Raw genomic sequence first — 4,987 nt, forward strand, 5'->3', positions numbered from 1 at the left:
ACTAGTGTTATATATAAAAGGAATCGGACATGCATGATAATTCGTGTGTTCGTGATGATTGGTTAGCGTGGGATGCATGCCCCAGTCAGGTATCATGCATCCAATGATCCAAAGCACCGCAACGCTCCACCAACAGGTGGCCAGTCATCAACTATATAAGATCTAGAAAATCCAGATCGATCAACAGCGCGTCATTGGTGACGAACGGTATCAAACACATGGGCTGCACCAGTCTCACTCAAGCCGTCCCGCGTGTGAGAACGAAACAGAATTTGCTACTCTCAGTTCACGGAAGTCAAGAACTAGTCCCCGTGTGTGTACGTATATATAGTGCACACACGCATGACCCACCACAGCTCACACTAAAGAAGGGTCCGTTCTCCCCTCTCTCTCTCTCTCAAAAAAAAAGGGGGCCCAGTTCAAAGAAGGTGTCAGTGTGTCACTCGAAGCCATAGCTAGCAATGGCAGGAGACAACTCCGATGGTGGCGAAGGGCTTACGCTGCTGGGGTTGTGGGCGAGCCTGTTCGTGATCAGGGCGCGCATCGCGCTCAACCTCAAAGGCCTCACCTACGTTTACACCGAGGAGAACCTCTCTGACAAGAGCGAGCTTCTCCTCAAGTCCAACCCCGTGCACAAGAAGGTGCCCGTGCTCGATCATCCACGACGGCAAGCCTGTCTGCGAGTCTCAGATCATCGTGCAGTACATCGACGAGGCTTTCCCAAACGTCGCCGGCGCGCCCATCCTTCCCTCTGACCCTTACGACCGTGCGGTTGCTCGCTTCTGGGCCTCCTACGTCGACGGCATGGTACTTACTAGCAGTCATGGACTCATGGCACCCTCTCTCCAAACCACCAATTGCTTGCCTCACTCTCATACGACACCGATTCTTTCTGCATGGCAGTTGTACCGCACGTGGGTACCCATTTACAGAGGCAGGACGGCCGAGGGAGAGGGTGCAGGCGGCGACGCAAGTCGTGGCGGTTCTCCAGACGCTGGAACAGGCGTTCAAGAAGTGGTCCAAGGGGAAGCCGTTCTTCGGAGGGGACAGCTTGGGGCTCGTGGACGTCGTGCTCGGCGGCCACCTTGGATGGCTGTACGCCACCGAGGCCATCTGCGGGGTGAAGGTCGTCGACGCCACCAAGACGCCGCTGCTGGTGGCTGTGAAGGGGCTGATTCCGGACGTGGACAGGCTTGTGGAGTATAACAAGACCAGGCGGGCCGGCCTTGGGCCGCCGCTGCTCCTGCCGTACGTGGAGCTGCAGCAGTAACAAGAATGATAAGCTAGCAAGCATATTATGCCGGCTCCAATCAAATTTATAATGGATAGAATAATCATTAGAACGGGTTTCTTTGCCGTTCTGGTGTTAAAATTTAACTAAAGTGCTGGGACAGTGCTACATATACATTCCATTCATTTGTTTTAATGAACCAAGCAACTAAGGAGAAGACCTGCCGATTGTAAGTGAGAAGCTATGTTGTGGGCTAGTAACCATCATCCATATTCTCCTACTCGGCAGACAGTGCCTCCTCTATCATGTGGGGAGGCGAGGCCGGTGTACTCACCTAATACCATCCAACCTTCTACACAGATGGGTAGTGGACACTTCCTAGAGGAAGGTTTCAGCAAGGCCAGTTATATCAGAAACATCCAAGTGGTACAACAATCTCAAATCACCAGGCAGTATGGACTTGCTAAGTTCACAACTGGCTGCTATAATGTACAGAATGGTTCTAATAGCAACTGGGGCACTTACATCTACTATGGTGGACCTGGAAAGAACCATAACTGCCTTGGTAAAAATTGAAATTCTTTTAATTTAAAGCACAAACATCTTCCTGACACATTAATTAATATAAATAGACACATGTGACTGATTCATTTCTGCAGCATATAAGTAAACAAAGAATTTTTTTTGGTAACCAAACATTTTTTTTTTGTTTCCCCATTGAGCAATTTTGCTTGCCAGCTGGAGCGTGTACGTTGTTCATTCACTGATTTAACATTTTCTTTCTTCTCTATAAAAACAATGTTTCTTCCAAACTAGAGAGTACATCCTTTCTCTATGGAACAATTTTTGTGCCGTTGACGAAACAAGAGAATGTCTCTGTATTATTTTCTGGTTGGACCGCTGGGCTAAATGATGCGATGGCGAGGCCCGGCAAGGCCTGCTTGGCAGATGGTGACAAGAAAAGCGAATTTAGCCCGTTTCGTTGCATCTCGTCTTTTGGTGATATAATCAATTTTCGCACCCGGCCCGTGCATCTTGGGAAGTAGAGGATGCAGGCATCACGCACGTATAATTTGATACCGGGCCCGTTTCGTTCACCCAGACCCCCATGCATGCTCTTTGGTCATTGGTCAGGTTGTAGGTGTTGGCTTATGTAATGAGGGCTTTTTTTTCTCCGTCTTTCGAAGTCTGTTTCTGTCGTGGGTCTGTGGCCAGTTGGCTGGGTTATTTGAAAGTTTAAACTCTTTCCGAGTGGAATGCCGCTTGCTACGCTGTAAACGGTTAAACCGTCTTTTGACTTTAGTTGAAAGACTGGGGCTAAGCCCTAAAACTCTTTAAAAAAATCACAGCAGGCCGGACAAGTGTGTACGATATGGGAGGGACAATTGACAGTGCCTGCACTTTTAGTTAGGACCGCGTTAAGGCGTGACCCGTCGTGCTCTGCGCCAGCGCCCTGGATGATTTCAGTGAATGGATCTATCTTGAGTTGCTAGTTGCTATCAGACACTGTTTTGAGTTGTGGTTAAGTCGGTTCAAAGGCCATGATAAATTACTTTGCCCTTTTACCTACGAATATTTTTTTCATAGGCACAACAATACCTCTCTATGTATTGGATTTTTATGTTTTTTTTTGTATAAACAAGATTATTTAGGGGCAAGAACTGAAGAATTGGTGTGCTTCATAGGAATAATAGTGCATGGGGACACTATTGTGTGCAGCCCCAGTTCCAAAAGGAAGGGATCTTTTTCTCATGTGTCGACGCAAACTATTTGGGGGCAAAAATGGCCTTACTTCATGTGTTTTATTTGTTTATATTTTTCGGCCTATGCAGGTCCTATAATTAACTTCATTTGTACTGTGGTGTTTCATGTTGAGGAGGGAGGAAGGCCCGAGACCGGTACATGATGTTGGATAATGTGAACATAAAGCCAATACATGAAACTTTATCTTTAATTAATTGGAGAGGAGGCAATTTGCAGTGAATCAGTTAGATTGGGCAATCAAACACACTAGCTACTACAGAAATCTGAGCCACCAATAAAAATCAGATTTCTAGAGGCGGCTTTTCCGAGCACCGCCTCTAGTCGATTTGTAGAGATGGTTCTATTTCGAACGGCCCCCATAGGACACTTGTGTCTATTTAGGATATTCGTCCTCTTTATTTTATCTTCATCTGGTTTTCAAATGACTATTTGAGACTCTAAACGAATTCAACTGGAAAAGTTGTCCACTATGAAGTTTTAAAACTTTTTAAGATCTACAACTTTGATTTTGGTCATTTCTCTATCCAAGGTCATTTAAAAAAATTTAAATTAAAATAAAAAAGTGGTCAACAACAAAGCTGCATGACATTTTGAGATCTACAACTTTTGTTTTGGTCGTTTCTCCATTCGAGGTCTTTTGAAAATTTGAATTTTATTATGTAGCTCCTATTTTTAGGGGTGGCTAAAATCAATTTCTAGAGGCGGCTGGAAATAGAGCTGCCTCTAAAAATTAATTTCTAGAGGAGGTTGAAAATTGAGCCACCTCTAAAAATAGGGGCAATTGTAGAGGCGGCTGGGAACAACATACGCTTCTACTAATGCATTTCTAGAGGCGGCTCGGTTTGGAGGCCACTATAGCGGCTATTATATGTTGACCCATCTCTAAAAACCCTCTCGTCTCTGAAAATGGTTTTTCTAGTAGTGGCATATGACTTGTGGTTGCCATTTAACATAGCTAGGTTGTATGTGTTCTCTTTCTTTTATAACTATCTACTGCCATGGATCAGATGAGAAAACTTGATGTATTGCTAAATGATGGCTTCAATGGAAACTTGATATATCTTTATTTAAATATGTGATTGATGAGTATTGTGTGCTGCTATAGATTAATTATGTGGTTGATGAGTAATGTGAAATGCTATGAATGTTGATCAGCCTTGAAATCAAGTGGTCAAAGCAAAATTAATTATATATAATTGTGCTAGTTCATAGCGATAGATTGTTGGTTGATAAAAAGGTTTTATACCATCAAACCATTAGTTGGTAAAACTTGTAACAGATTATTGGTTGGTATAAATATTAGCGTCCCAATATCTATCGATATACAATATAGTTTTATACCGACGCCACTTACTGTGACAGATAGCATCGGTCGGTAAAACGTTATAGCAACGGATCCTTAGTCGCTATAACTGCTCATAGAAACCCTTTTGGAGTCGCTGTAGATTGGTTGTGGCATGGAAGCAGTGTTGGTCTTGTGATTTTGAGGAGGGAGACTAAAAATAGGGCCCCATGTATAATCATTAGAAAAATAGTCATAGAATCGTCTCAAAAAAATAGTCACAGAAAAAAAACGTTGCTCATACTTTGAAAAGCAATATCTTTATGATAAATCTCACCGTCCTCGAGTTTTTGCCTTCTAGGGATTTGGTATGGTAGGCGGGCAGTGCATCTCGACGTCAAAGGTCAAAACTTTATCAAGCTGCACACGCACGCCGTCCCATCAGCTGGCAGGGTAGGGCGGATTGGCGCCAGTACTGCGGTGTGCGGTCTCGCCATCTCAAGCGCTCAGCATGACCATGTGGGAGCATCATAGATCAAGAAAACTTAAGATGGGAGACGACGCGTCGCAGCCTCTGTCGATGCGGGACCCACAGGATACCCCGGACTGAAGAGAGAAGATCTAGTCTAACTAGGATTCTTCCCATGTAATCCTAGTAGTAATACTACCCTGTAATCCTACTAGGACTCTACATTGTAAACCGACTAGGA

General features: G+C 44.5%; 1 pseudogene; it reads left to right on the top strand.

The window, feature by feature from the left end:
* Positions 1-378: 378 nt before the first annotated feature.
* LOC136545746 (probable glutathione S-transferase GSTU6) lies at positions 379-1,642 on the top strand (annotated as a pseudogene).
* The last annotated feature ends 3,345 nt before the right edge of the window (positions 1,643-4,987 follow it).

This window comes from Miscanthus floridulus, chromosome 3 (genome assembly GCF_019320115.1).
Source record: "Miscanthus floridulus cultivar M001 chromosome 3, ASM1932011v1, whole genome shotgun sequence".
In the NCBI taxonomy this organism is placed as follows: Eukaryota; Viridiplantae; Streptophyta; class Magnoliopsida; order Poales; family Poaceae; genus Miscanthus; species Miscanthus floridulus.